A 16,282-nucleotide genomic window follows, 5' to 3' on the forward strand; every position below is an offset into this window, starting at 1 on the left:
AGCTGTTTAGATTTTAGTGGTACATGCATGGGGTTGAAAAGTACCAGCATGCAGATAGTTGTGTGCAGATAGAGGGCTGGCTGAAGATGTCAAACATGCCACAAGGCACTTTGGCAGTTGTGGTCAGGGGTCTACAACCTTTTCTGTTATGGGAGCTACTTATAATCAATAAAAACCATCTGAGCTACTAATTAGTGTGGCAATAGTAAGTACAGGTCAGACAAGATTATGGTAGTATCCTCCCTATGTTAAAATTCCCACAGTGATCACCCCTGCATCAGAGTTTTTGACTGTAAAACTACAACAATGAGGTTACCCATCAAAAGTAATCAAAAAGGCTAAGAAAAGGGCCCTCAAAACCAACCGGGAGTCATTACTCATGAAAAATGTTAGACCTGAAATGAACAAGCCAGTTTTTGTGTCAACCTTCAATACGGCATCAACACCACATAAAACGCCTAGTCATGCAGAATTGGAAAATTCTTAACACCGTGGGGATGAACATTGAAACACCACTCTTTTCATTCAGGCGCGGTCAAAACCTGAAGGATCTACTGGTACATACCAGACCCAGGGATCTGGGGGGAGTAAGGGAAACTAAAGCAGTACCTGGTTTACCAAGACTGATTGGTCACACTAGATGCGGTTCATGCAGTGTCTGTCCCCTTACACGCAACTCTAAAACCATTGACCTTGGCCTTCGCACTCCCTGGGAACAGAGATCTCATACCAACTGCAATTCCCAGGGAGTGATATACTTGATCACATGCCCGTGCCAACAAAGGTATGTGGGTATGACAAGTAGAAAATTGCGCGTGAGAATTACAGAACATCGCAGTACAATAAGATGTGGCAAGACCAACACACGACTCCCAGCTCACTTTCAGGAAAAAGGACATGGTATAGATGACTTGGAGTGGACCGTCATAGAGAAAATCCAACTAGGCAGATACCAAGCAGATGATCAGAATCTTTTGCTCCGGCGGGAGCAAAGATGGGTGTTTCGATTGAAAAGTCATTTGGTAGGACTGAATGATGACATCTCATGGCAGGCACTGAGCAGACAGTAGATCGCCACTTAATAACTAGATGGTCTAGTTCCATCACCTAATGAAGTCTGCTGATAATGACGATAAGCCTCCACAGTTAACTGGAATCTTCCATGACGCATGATTATCTAAGTGTATGGCCCTCCCCGCTATTCCGAGCCGTTTTCCGGGCTATTTGCCAACTAACCCGAACACCCACCTACAGGTCCCTGGGGTGCTAATAATGAACGTGAGTGAGTTTACCATGAAGCAATATATAGGGGGTATCCCCTGATAAAACCCCAGAGTTCCAACTTGAGTTTTTAATAAATTTACCCCTATGGTGAGAGCTCAGCTAGAAGCTTCGTTCACATCACACACCATTCATTTAATGACCTATATTGTGCCTGGGGGAAGCCCGGTCCATGAGAGAGTGCTCCCTGTCCACTGACCGGCTGTTATGGCTGGATTTTCTGAGTAGGTGGGATCAGCCCCTAGGGGCCCCTCCAACCCAGCCAGAACGTAATCACATCCCTCCTCAGGACCAACTATCCAGGCACCTGGTACCTACCTGAGGATGGGGAACTCGCAATATACAAGCTCATATCATTAAAAACACCACTAAATCTATAGGGATACTAAGAATACTCACTGATTACTAGGGATATCCATACCCTACACCACACTTATTCACATCAGTTGGTCTCGCGGCCACCCTGACCCAGACCGTTCTACCCTAGGGCAGATATGACACACAATCCGGTGCGTCTACACATGGGCCTGCAGAACCCAATGCTCCCTTTTCCAAACTGTTTGCAATCCTGCAAAACTACACACTAGTTCGACCTCCTAGTGCTCTCACTTATTCAAGCCACAATCCTGTGGGTATAGGCACTGGTAATCCTCCCCAGTGTTCTCACTAACGCCGTATATCAACGACGACCACATTCCTATGAACACCTATATATATATATATATTGGGAAGTCTCTTCACTAAAGGTCTGCTACTACAATAATATTATGGGATGGTGTACTAACTTAGTCCCTTAGTTGCAAGTCTCCTCTCTCCCTCACTATTACTTACCTGATCAGGGGTAGCATCTGTTCAAACAGTAATACCTACCAGGAAAGATTACCCTCACTGTATGGGGACAAAGATATACACACTATGTGATTGAGTTATTTCTTGATTTAAGCGCTCCTACTCCCTTCTGATCCATCAGTGGCTCAACAGCAACTGGCTTGAAGCCAGGATAACTTTATCATAAAAGAACTCATGCACACTAATTCACTAATTAATGGGGTCATTTATTATTAGTACAATATAAACCTTTACACAGAACTGACAAAGACTATAGGTAGAACACACCGCTGAAAGAGAAGGATTATACATAACAGGAACACTCCGCTGAAAGAGAAAGGATTTAAACATACAATGGCTTAGGGAATAAGGACAAGATTAAGATGCAAGTGTAAAGTAAACTAATGTGATGAAAACAATATCACCTGATTAGTGTGAAGTCTTGTTCTAGCTGTCATCTGGGTTCCTCTCTCGTCTGTGCCTTGGCTCATCTCAGACTCTCTCTCTCTCCTGCACTCTTGGTTACACCTCTGCGCTGATCACTCTGTCTCTGGACTCCTCTCCCCCACACGAACTGTCTCCACCTTCCAGCTTCAATCTTAATGGTTCCTGCCGCTCTGATCACCGTTCATTCCACTAGCTTATTCACTCTGTCTCTGCGCCAATGTCCAATTAACTCCATCTGCTCCCATAGGTTAGTCCACGATCTCTCCTCCGTCTCTTCTAAAAGGCATTACTTCAGACTCCAGCTATTCACACCTCCTCCTGATAAGCAACTGCTTCTGACTGCTTCCTTCAGTTCCAGCTCACTATTCAACTCAGCTCTTCTCCAGCTTGAACCCTCTCTCTCTGTCAACTCCACTCCACTGCTTTCCACTCCTCCACCTTAACACGACCCTCTGGCTTCGCCACCTTCACTCGACTGCAACTCTACTCGACTCCCTCTCTGCTTGACTGACTGACTCCGCCTCTGCACTTCACTGATATAGAATGCTGTTTCCTCATGGAAAGTTCCAGCCAGCAGCTTCCTCCCACCAATCCCATGCACCAGGCTCCTTGCGCTAGACGCTCCCACAGTGACCAGTCTGCTTGTTTCGTCTAGAGACCTGAGCCCGGGAACAATTCCTGATTAGATTCAGCTCTGGCCGGTTCTCTCCGGTCCGCTTAGGGCGAACAACAGTTATAACTATAAACTTTGCCTTTGCCCTGAAAAGCCTCTCAGCTTCATCAAGATGGAGTCCCTCTAGCTCTAGGCCTATAGGCCTGAAAGGGGTGAAATGCTCCTTAGCTCTGTCAGAATACCTACATAAACCATACCAATGTGTCTAATATGTCAAAGCCAATAGGCAATAGACAGGTTAAAGTCAAGAATAAAGGCATATTAAGCAGCTATCCTCTTCTAGGTCTGGAAAAAGGGCTTAAAAGGGCCAACACAGGCTAAGAATACCTATACTAGATGCAAGCAAGATTAATGATCTATATCACTGCTAAATAAAGCCAAAAACTCTGCCATTACACTCCACCCTTAGATCCTTATCTTGCGAGCATCAGTAAACAACAACAACCATCTAAACAAACATCAACATAATCTATCCAACATAGGCTAAGAATACCTATCCTAGATGTGAGCAAGATTAATATCTATATCACTGCTAAATAGAGCCCAAAAACTCTGCCATCCACCCTTAGATCCTTATCTTGCGAACATCTTATAAACAACAACAACCAGATAAACAAACATCAACACAATTTATCAACAAATCAAAACCTAAAAAACTCCCTAAAAACAATGACAACTCAAGGAAATTCCACCTGAAACTCAATTGTAGGGAATACAAACCTAACAACCAACTGAAAACAAATCAAAGCACCCTTGACTTGAATGCTGAAACATATCTGAGATTGGATCTGATAACAACAGAAAGTAACCAAAGCATCCTCAAACTAAATGTGCCTCAACTTCTAATGATAACTGGTGAAATCTAGTGATGTAGGGACTTATGTGTTGAATGAAAACAGCAAGGGGCCTAAATGGGGCCTACTTCGGACAACTTAAGCCTAAATGAGGCCTACCTACTATTGTCAACTTAAGAACTAAATGTGTTTCAACTCCTAATGAGAAAACAAGAAAGGGCCTAAATGAGCCCTACCTACTATAGGCAACTTAAGCTAATGATGACTCATGAAACTATTGGTGTAGGGGCTTGTTTGTGGGATGAAAATAACAATGGGCCTAAATGAGGCCTACCTACTGAAATTTGTCAATTTAAAGTGAAATCTGAGAAGTAGACATGACAAACTGTGTCAAGGTTTGGGCAAACATTAATACATAATCATACTAAAAGACACACCACCCAGAACAATCCAAAGTTTAAGGTAACCACCCTTTGATCAATCAAGGTGAAAATGTAAGAACAATAAAAAAACAACCCCATTTCTACAAGATAGCTGGTGTAACACCAAGCTTAAAACATCCATTTTACATCATACTGTGGAACACATGTGTGCACCACCATTCAACAAAAAAGTCCTTCATTGGCAAAAAACTGTTTTGAAGAAAACAGGAAAACTATAATAGGTGACTGGAAAGGGGCGACCACTCGGTCCCCCCGAACGTATGGCGGAGTACCACGATCCCCCCGGGAAGCCATCTTGGGCGGGAGGCGAGTCTCGGCTGGTATGCCCGAAGCGGCGTAGCCGGGGCGCGCCTTTTCCCGCCCTAGAGTGGGTTGGCCTAGACACCGACGCGGCTGGCCACGCCCTTGGGGCAGGCAGGGGCGGGTTTACGCCCGCCCTGAAGACGGATAAAAGGAGAAGCAAGATCCGAAGGCATCCTCTTGTTCCTGTGCTCTGAAGCTGCACCTCCTCGCTGCACGTGAGCTCGAGACGGAACGAAGAGCCAATTTTGAGCGTTGTAATCTTTCTTGTTGTTTTCCAGATACTCTGTTGGAGAATGCCGAAGAAGGCGGGAAAGCGCATGACTACTGACCAGATGCTGCGCGTTCTTATGAAAGAGATGACTGAGTTAAAGAGGCGAATGGATGAAAACGAGGAAGGGGGACCGAAACGTCCTTTGGCGGGAGCAGCCCCGGGAGGGAAAAACAAGAGGCCCAGGAGAGGGAGAGCTGTGGAAGACATCCCGGGCCCTAGTACCCCGCTAGAGGCACCCACCCCCGTGCCGGAGGGAGGGAATCCGATTCCTGTTGTGGTCACCCCCGTGTCCGGGGACGATATGCCGCCCGAGCTGGCAGCACAACTAGCAGCGTGGTTGGGTAAAGATAGTGAGGGCGCCACGGCTGTCGACGCGCAGGTGCTGATGAAGCAACTGCGTGAGTCACGGGAAGCAGCGAAGGTATCCACGCCGGCTGCGGTAGTAGAGAAGCCACAGGGGACAGGTTCGGTCGCAGAGACGCCGTCCGGTTCAGGTAAGCGGCCATTGCCGATTGCAAGGGATGAGTCAGCACCTTCTCGTAGGGAAAGGGTGGGTCAGCATGTTCCCTTGGCTATTAAGGAGAAGATATGGGCGGGAGAATATGTAAACATTTTCTCGTTGCTTACTGATCATTATGAAATGGAGCATGTTAAGGGCCAGAAGGATCTCATGCATCCGAGTGTTTGGCGCGCAAAAATGGCCGCCTTTAAGGTGAACGAAAATATTGGCAATTGGGGCAAAGCGTGGGGGGTCTTTACATCGATCTTGGGGGAACGAAGGCCCGATCTGCTGCACGAATTGCCGATTTATCAGTCTCGAATCATGGGGTACTCGGTATCACATGAGGGTAATCATTGGTTCTGCTATGATAATCTGTTTAGAAAGGCTAAAGAACATGATAAAAGCTTAACTTGGGATTGTTATGATTCTGTGTCTTGGGATAAAATGAAGGAGACTGGTATGTTGAAAGTGCCATTGGTGGGGAGTAACGTTGGCGAAACCTACCGCCAGTATGCGGGGACGCCCTTTCGATCAGGTGCAGGTACCGACAATTACTCGAGGCCTGCCGGAAATACAGGAAAAAGGGGGATTTGTTGGAACTTCAACAGGGGTAAATGTACCAGGCCCCAGGGATCGTGCAAATTTAGACACGAATGTAGTGGGTGTGGGCAAGCATCCCATCCTGAGTCCACGTGCCGAGCCAAAACGGGTGATAATGGGGGGAGGGGAGGCGCCAAACAGGTCTAACATAGTCCGAGGGGCGCCTTTACCTACCCCGATTGATACTCTGGCGATGATCCCCTGGCTCAGTGAATACCCTGATCGTACTTCTGCTGGGGTGTTGCGGAACGGTTTTTCTTATGGTTTCCGCATCCCAGTGGGAGACTTTCAAGGTGTGGGGAGATGTAAAAATCAGCTATCGGTCTTGCAGCATACGACCGTGGTACAGGATAAAATCCGGAAGGAGGTGACTCGAGGTCGAGTCGCCGGTCCGTTTACTGTACCCCCGGTTCTTGACTTTGTTTGTTCCCCTTTAGGTGTGGTCCCAAAGAAGGACCCGGGTGAGTTTCGGCTGATACATAATTTATCAGCCCCACGTGGTCTCTCCGTGAACGAAGCGATAGACCCGGAAGTGTGTTCGGTGCGGTACGCATCCTTCGATGAGGCCGTAGCCATTTTGAATCGCCTGGGGCCCGGGGCGCTGATGGCGAAGTCTGATATCGAGTCAGCGTTCCGGTTGCTCCCGGTACATCCAGCCGATCAGCGGCTCCTAGGTTTCATGTTTCAGGGTCATTATTACATTGATAGGTATATGCCGATGGGGTGCTCTATATCTTGTGCCTATTTCGAAAAATTCAGTAGTTTTCTACAATGGGTCTTCACAAAGAAGACGGGTTTCCAACATGTGATGCATTACCTTGATGATTTTTTGTTCCTGGGGCCAGCCGGGGATCCGGAATGTGGGCAGGCTTTGGCTCAATTTTGTGTTTTAATGAATCAGTTTGGCGTGCCATTGGCACCCGGTAAGACTATGGGGCCTTCCACTTGCCTCGAGTTTCTGGGGATCGAGTTGGACTCCGATGAAGGTTGTTTTCGTTTACCAGCCGAAAAAGTGTCAAAGTTCAAGACATCCCTGCAAATATGTATAAATGGATCTAAGGTTAAACTACATCAGTTACAGCAGCTAGTGGGCCAGCTGAATTTTGCCCTGAGGGTTATACCAATGGCCCGCCCCTTTTTTCGTTCGATTGCTCAAGCCATGGTCGGCCTGAAGGAGGGCCATCATCGCACGAGGCTCTCGGCTGAGGTCCGCCAGGACATGCGCATTTGGTTGGCATTCCTGGCGGATTTCAATGGTCGAGTCGTCTGGAACAAACCAGCCGTGTCCTCTGAGGAGCTGGGGCTGTGGACGGATTCGGCAGGGAGCATAGGTTTTGGTGCCATCTTCGGCACAAGATGGTCTGCACAAAAGTGGCCGACATGGTGGCATGACAGTGGATTGACAAGTAACATTGCTTTCCTGGAACTTTTCCCCGTTTTAGTGGCCCTGAGAACTTGGCCCGAAGGGTTCAAGGATCACTCTGTGGTATTCTGGTCTGACAATATGACCGTGGTCGAGTGTATCAATAGCCAGGCAGCACGATGCAAATGGATTTTGAGATTACTCAAAGAAATTGTTTTACTGTGTATGCAATTGAATGTGTTGTTCAAAGCTAGACATGTCCCAGGGGTAATGAACCAGGCAGCTGATGCACTGTCTCGTTTTCGTATGCAGGCTTTCTGGGGTTTTCTTCCCACAGCGGACCCGGAGCCGGCACCCTTTCCCGAAGCTCTCTGGTCTCTCGGTGCCCCGAACTTCGTAACCTCGTGGGAGAGAGTTTAGCACCCAGGACGAGGAAGGCATATGAAGGGGCGTTCCGGTCCTATTTAGCCTTTTTGGGGACTGATAGAGAGGAGCTTTGGGGACAGGAGGAGTGGGTGGTAAATTTTCTGATGTCTTTACACCTGGTTGGGAAATCGGTGGCCACGGCTCAGAGGCATCGGGCTGCCATTTCCTTTGTTGCTAGGGCTCATGGGATCCAGGACCCGACAGCGTCTTTCGTAGTACAGAAAGCGCTATGGGGGTGGCAACGCCTTGAGGGTCGCAGAGTAGACGAGAGGCGCCCGATAGGTTTGGATAGGCTGGCCCAGTTATTATCCAGCCTCCCTGCTACATGCTCATCTCAGTTTGAGACAGTGTTATTCCGAGCCGCTTTTACGCTGGCATTCCATGGGGCTATGCGGGTAAGCGAACTAGTGGCAAGGAACAAACAGGATGTGACAGGAGGTTTGTGCCAGGAGCACGTCCAGATCAGGGGGGAGACAATGACTGTCTCATTTGTCAGGTCCAAGACCGATCAAAGTGGGATGGGTGACTGTGTAATCATACGCAGGATTCCCGGGTCCTCCATGTGCCCGGTAAAATGTTTAGAAGATTATCTAACACGAAGGGTGGCATCATGGGGGGGGACATTGTTGAGACACGCTGACGCCACCCCACTGACGAAGTTTCAGTTTCAGCGGGTGCTTGCGATGTCGATTGCCGCTGCGGGTTTGAACCCGGGCGAGTTTGGGACCCACTCCTTTCGAATAGGGGCGGCTACGGAAGCTACAGCCAGGGGTCTGAATGTGGAACAAGTTAAACGGGTGGGGCGTTGGTCCTCCAATTGTTATAAAAGGTATGTGCGGTTGCACATGTTGTGAAGCTGTAACAATGTACTCACGCTTCTTGTTTTTCTTTGGTTTCAGTTGCGCAAGCCTACGAGGCGGGGCGGACTTTGCAGTCGACCCAACACCAGGCCAGCGGTCAGACATCACCGGCTGTGAGAAAGGAGGTGTGGGTCGTGGGCCACTCATACGTGAGACGTGCCGCGGACGTATTCAAAGCAGGTGACATGATTCACGTGGCTGGGGAATACGGGTACAGTGTGTCCTTCTACGGAAGAGGCGGTCTCTGTATTGACCAGTTTCAATCTTTTTTTGAGGGTTTACTAGGGCGGACGAGGTCACCGCCGGCTGTAGTCATAGTACATCTTGGGGGTAATGATTTGGTCACCACTGGTAGACGACTTCTCCTTGAGGCAATGCTTTCCACTGTAAGTTGGTTAGCTAGGAGAGTTCCAGGGTGCACAATTGCATGGTCCCATATGATCCCACGAAAAGTGTGGCGGGGGGCTATTTCGGTTCCTGCTTTAAATCATTCTGTTAGAAAGCTTAACAACAAAGTGAGTAGGTTATTCCGTTCCAAGGCACTGCATTCTATTTCGCATGGGTGTATTAATGATGACAGTATGTATTTGGGGGATGGTGTGCATTTGTCTCGGGTGGGGAATGAGTTACTCATAGGAGACTTCTTAGCATGGCTAAAAACGTTATAACATGACCTTTAGGTAGGAGTGGTGTGGGGGGTCCGGATAGCCGGTCAACTATCCGGTCTGTGGCGGTAAGGTCATGATCGGTGAGCACTAATTGGAAGATCCCTATGAGTGGGCGTCACCCAACACGGATGGGAGCGCTCGGGGGAGGTGGCCATTGGCCCCTCAACGGGGAGGCGGTCCCTTCTAAGGATGGGTCGCCGAAAGAAAAGGAAAGGCGGTCAAGGCCCCTTCCTGGGTAGGAGGGGTTACAGCCCCCTCCTGGGGAATTTCCCGGGGCCAGGACGTCTGCGACGGCAGATGTGGTAAGTTGTGTGGGGTTTGGGGGGGGGTCTACGCTACCTTCTAGATACCTCACACGAGTCCTCGTACGACCTCTAAGTGGCGTCGAGTTTTATTGGGGCCCCCGTCAAGTCAAGGGAAATTGGTAATTGCACTTGAGGTACGCCTCTGGGCCGCCCCTCACAAGGGAGGGCGATATTTGGGTTAGGGATCTTGACACCGGTTACGACCTTGCCGTTGGCCCTTAAACGTTAGGATGTACAATTTCAAAATTTCAAGTAAATGTTTTGTAGGATGTTAGTTCGGCTAGGAGAACCTTTGTATTAGAGAATCTGTTAAGGTTAGCCAAACATCGCAATGTGGTAATGAAATTGTACATAATATGAAACTGTTTATTTAATGTTTTAATTTTGTTTCATATTTTAATAAATACGGCCGGGAGGGTTACTCCCTCCCGTCTTCCAAAGACTTCACAACTGTTTCCGGTTTCCCATCCTTGGGGATTGTGTTGAGAGGGGGTGGCGGGTATCTCAGCCATATGGAAAGGGGCGACCACTCGGTCCCCCCGAACGTATGGCGGAGTACCACGATCCCCCCGGGAAGCCATCTTGGGCGGGAGGCGAGTCTCGGCTGGTATGCCCGAAGCGGCGTAGCCGGGGCGCGCCTTTTCCCGCCCTAGAGTGGGTTGGCCTAGACACCGACGCGGCTGGCCACGCCCTTGGGGCAGGCAGGGGCGGGTTTACGCCCGCCCTGAAGACGGATAAAAGGAGAAGCAAGATCCGAAGGCATCCTCTTGTTCCTGTGCTCTGAAGCTGCACCTCCTCGCTGCACGTGAGCTCGAGACGGAACGAAGAGCCAATTTTGACCCACCCACCAGCCCCTGAGGACAGCAAGTGGTTTTTGAATAAAGTTGATGGATAACTCTGATTTTCGTTTACAGGTTGTGTTATTATCGTGATGATTTTGAGTATGTAATAAAGGATGGTCGATTTGTATGACATGTCGCAAATAAAGAAATTCTGCTTTAGTGTTCATTGGTAAGCATGCATTTAATAAAAGTGTAGTTGCTACTGTCTTTTTAGTTTAGTCATTTAGTTAGCATTGTCGTATTTATTTTGGTCGGGCGGTAAGGTCATGATCGGTGAGCACTAATTGGAAGATCCCTATGAGTGGGCGTCACCCAACACGGATGGGAGCGCTCGGGGGAGGTGGCCATTGGCCCCTCAACGGGGAGGCGGTCCCTTCTAAGGATGGGTCGCCGAAAGAAAAGGAAAGGCGGTCAAGGCCCCTTCCTGGGTAGGAGGGGTTACAGCCCCCTCCTGGGGAATTTCCCGGGGCCAGGACGTCTGCGACGGCAGATGTGGTAAGTTGTGTGGGGTTTGGGGGGGGGTCTACGCTACCTTCTAGACACCTCACACGAGTCCTCGTACGACCTCTAAGTGGCGTCGAGTTTTATTGGGGCCCCCGTCAAGTCAAGGGAAATTGGTAATTGCACTTGAGGTACGCCTCTGGGCCGCCCCTCACAAGGGAGGGCGATATTTGGGTTAGGGATCTTGACACCGGTTACGACCTTGCCGTTGGCCCTTAAACGTTAGGATGTACAATTTCAAAATTTCAAGTAAATGTTTTGTAGGATGTTAGTTCGGCTAGGAGAACCTTTGTATTAGAGAATCTGTTAAGGTTAGCCAAACATCGCAATGTGGTAATGAAATTGTACATAATATGAAACTGTTTATTTAATGTTTTAATTTTGTTTCATATTTTAATAAATACGGCCGGGAGGGTTACTCCCTCCCGTCTTCCAAAGACTTCACAACTGTTTCCGGTTTCCCATCCTTGGGGATTGTGTTGAGAGGGGGTGGCGGGTATCTCAGCCATAATGTTTTTTGCTTTAAAAGTGGGGCCTGCTTGTCCAAGGGATTATGCAACCAAATCCCTGTATGATTCTGTCACAAATAAAACATGTTTGTGGTTTTTTTTTTTTTTAAAGTGGGGCCTGCTCGTAGTGATGTCAACAACAAAAAAAAAAAAAATTGCAGGCCAAGGAATTATGTAACCGAGTCCAAAAAAAAGTCAATTTTAATTTTTCAGTGTAGGCCACCACCCTGCATCTTCGGTATCCGGACACTTCCTCCGATGCAGCCATCCATCACCCTTCCGGTCTGGTCTGGTCTGGTTCCATCATCCAAAAATAATAAACTAAAATAAAAACATGAAAGTAAAAAACTAAAACAAGAAAGGAAGTGGGAGGGGGGATCGACCCACGCACAACCACAACCCAGCAATCCTAGGGACAAGAAAACAAGTATCATTATTCTTGCAAAATAAAATTTTTATTTAAAAAGCACCCCGGGTGCCTTTCATTATTGAAAAGAAAATATCCTAATTAATTAAAAACATTCAAAATTTAACTTTTAATGACATTTAGCAGGGCCTAACATACCCTAATCCTCTCTAAGCCAGCCTTCTCCCTTCAGAGTAGGAGCCAGGCTACAGTATGAAGCTATTTGAATCACTGCCAGATGATGATCTTACAGCAGGAGCAGGGCACTGCAAGCCTCCCTTTTCCCTGGTCAGAGAAGCCCGCCCAGGCCCACTGCAACTAACTAACTCCAAGGGCAAGAGTCTGCAAGAGTCCCTTATCAGCAGGCAATGAAGCCGCCTGCGTCAACAGCCAGGAAGAGCGAGGTCCCCCGCCCTTAAATAAACAAGCCGTCCGCGGAAGAAAATTGGATTGTAGCCAATCATAAAGAACAGGGACGTGATCGGAACCTGCAGAGGGAAGGAAAAAAAACTCGTCTGCACAAACCAGCTGGTCTGCCAAGGTCGACAAACAAATTCCTTGCCTGTTCCCAGGCCTGATTGTGCTAACCAACGAAAGCTAGCATTTAAAAAAAAAACAATTCAGTTACAGTGTACTGCTAATAAAAAGCTCCAGATTCTAAAAAGACTTTTGTCTAATTAATTCAGCTAAAGGCAAGACATTTAAAATATGGGCACTTATTTAGAAAGGGGCAACTAAGTTTTGCACACAAGATTATACATTCTGCATTTGAAAAAACGAATTAACATGGACCATTGTCAGCTGCTGAAAGAGAAATAATTTTAAAACAACATAATTGTACATTACAATGTAGTTTAACATGCAAGCCATTTAAGCCAACCTAATAAAAGGGCCACATTCATACACTAAGAAACAGCGTATTATTTTCTAACTGAGTTGGTGAACTTATTAAAAAAGGTTTTGCTGACACATTTATAAAAGAATACATTTTAATTTACATTTGGGAAAATAATAACGTTACATTTAATATTTTTTCAAAGGCACACGGTTGCCTTTCACTAATTAAAAGCACATGTTACCATGCACTGTCGGGCAAGATTGATTATTCTCAACCTGTGATCATTGCAACCAGCACATTCCTATCTAGATGGAAACCCCTCAAAGAAATAATTAATGAAAACAGCTCCGTAGCGTGCACTCTAACAGGGCCATTTTTTTTTTTTAACATTTCACTCATTTTCTCTCTCCGTGCAAACCCTTTATCTCAATCCGACTGGTTGATTTATAACCACATCAGTTCCAAGGCAAACCCACACAAATTCGTAGACGCATTTCAAAAAGAATGTGAAATGAACAAAACCCTTTGCAAAGCACAAGATGTTACCTTCCCGTCAAGAAGTTGACAAAGCACATAGGCAGACCAAGGAACCAAAAAAAAAAAGTCAAAATCAAACCATCAATCCTTAAAATAATCCACTGACTTTTATAGTCAGGTCAGATAACCATGCATGTTGACAGCATGTTAAAAATAAAGACTGCCATCTCAACTCAAGATATTAACCCTTTGGCAGCTCAAGCAGAATCATTCCCCAACGTCTGCAGATACATGGGAAAATCATGAGCACATTTCTTCACGTTTACAAATAACACGTACACATATTTTCAAAACGTTATCCCCAAGCACCCGAGAGAGATCCAGCTCTCTCCTGCCTAACGTAATGATAACATGCCCTGTCCAAGCCATGACCACATGGTGCTATTCACAAGCCATATTTACAAGACAAACTCTTCACAAACAATATATCCAAGGCGCAATGCACAAGGAACACAGCAGATCAACATGAGAACATGCACCTCACAAGCCACAATAATATGGCGCTATTCACAAGCCATATTTACAAGACAAGCTTTTCACAAACAATATATCCAAGGCGCAATGCACAAGGAACACAGCGGATCAACATGAGAACCTGCACCTCACAAGCCACATTAACATGGCGCTATTCACAAGTCATATTTACAAGGAGCTATATTCAAAGAACTCCACAGATCATATTACAATGAACACATTTCACATTGCACAGCATAAGCAGATGCAGCAAGCAATTTAATGGGCAATTTAAAAGCATTTTTTACACACATTTATACAATTGGACCATCACAAAGATGTAACTGGCTTCCTCATGTAATGCCATCCTTCAACCCTGACACTTTAAACACCAAGATGAAAACCATTCCTTCCACACTGAATAAGCCAAATGCCATGATGTAATGCAATCTCCTCACGCTGCAACTGTTCAACCCCATAGGTCTAACAGGCTACATAAACTGCAACATTACGCCAGATGGAACCAGCGTTCAAGGCACTCCCTCAGAACACATGGGAAACTCTCTAAGCACATGGCCAGATCACACAGGATTCGTAAGATGACGACTACGCCAAATGTTATGGCTGGATTTTCTGAGTAGGTGGGATCAGCCCCTAGGGGCCCCTCCAACCCAGCCAGAACGTAATCACATCCCTCCTCAGGACCAACTATCCAGGCACCTGGTACCTACCTGAGGATGGGGAACTCGCAATATACAAGCTCATATCATTAAAAACACCACTAAATCTATAGGGATACTAAGAATACTCACTGATTACTAGGGATATCCATACCCTACACCACACTTATTCACATCAGTTGGTCTCGCGGCCACCCTGACCCAGACCGTTCTACCCTAGGGCAGAGATGACACACAATCCGGTGCGTCTACACATGGGCCTGCAGAACCCAATGCTCCCTTTTCCAAACTGTTTGCAATCCTGCAAAACTACACACTAGTTCGACCTCCTAGTGCTCTCACTTATTCAAGCCACAATCCTGTGGGTATAGGCACTGGTAATCCTCCCCAGTGTTCTCACTAACGCCGTATATCAACGACGACCACATTCCTATGAACACCTATATATATATATATTGGGAAGTCTCTTCACTAAATGTCTGCTACTACAATAATATTATGGGATGGTGTACTAACTTAGTCCCTTAGTTGCAAGTCTCCTCTCTCCCTCACTATTACTTACCTGATCAGGGGTAGCATCTGTTCAAACAGTAATACCTACCAGGAAAGATTACCCTCACTGTATGGGGACAAAGATATACACACTATGTTATTGAGTTATTTCTTGATTTAAGCGCTCCTACTCCCTTCTGATCCATCAGTGGCTCAACAGCAACTGGCTTGAAGCCAGGATAACTTTATCATAAAAGAACTCATGCACACTAATTCACTAATTAATGGGGTCATTTATTATTAGTACAATATAAACCTTTACACAGAACTGACAAAGACTATAGGTAGAACACACCGCTGAAAGAGAAGGATTATACATAACAGGAACACTCCGCTGAAAGAGAAAGGATTTAAACATACAATGGCTTAGGGAATAAGGACAAGATTAAGATGCAAGTGTAAAGTAAACTAATGTGATGAAAACAATATCACCTGATTAGTGTGAAGTCTTGTTCTAGCTGTCATCTGGGTTCCTCTCTCGTCTGTGCCTTGGCTCATCTCAGACTCTCTCTCTCTCCTGCACTCTTGGTTACACCTCTGCGCTGATCACTCTGTCTCTGGACTCCTCTCCCCCACACGAACTGTCTCCACCTTCCAGCTTCAATCTTAATGGTTCCTGCCGCTCTGATCACCGTTCATTCCACTAGCTTATTCACTCTGTCTCTGCGCCAATGTCCAATTAACTCCATCTGCTCCCATAGGTTAGTCCACGATCTCTCCTCCGTCTCTTCTAAAAGGCATTACTTCAGACTCCAGCTATTCACACCTCCTCCTGATAAGCAACTGCTTCTGACTGCTTTCTTCAGTTCCAGCTCACTATTCAACTCAGCTCTTCTCCAGCTTGAACCCTCTCTCTCTGCCAACTCCACTCCGCTGCTTTCCACTCCTCCACCTTAACACGACCCTCTGGCTTCGCCACCTTCACTCGACTGCAACTCTACTCGACTCCCTCTCTGCTTGACTGACTGACTCCGCCTCTGCACTTCACTGATATAGAATGCTGTTTCCTCATGGAAAGTTCCAGCCAGCAGCTTCCTCCCACCAATCCCATGCACCAGGCTCCTTGCGCTAGACGCTCCCACAGTGACCAGTCTGCTTGTTTCGTCTAGAGACCTGAGCCCGGGAACAATTCCTGATTAGATTCAGCTCTGGCCGGTTCTCTCCGGTCCGCTTAGGGCGAACAACAGTTATAACTATAAA

Source organism: Lissotriton vulgaris, chromosome 2_1 (genome assembly GCF_964263255.1).
Source record: "Lissotriton vulgaris chromosome 2_1, aLisVul1.2, whole genome shotgun sequence".
NCBI lineage: Eukaryota > Metazoa > Chordata > Amphibia > Caudata > Salamandridae > Lissotriton > Lissotriton vulgaris.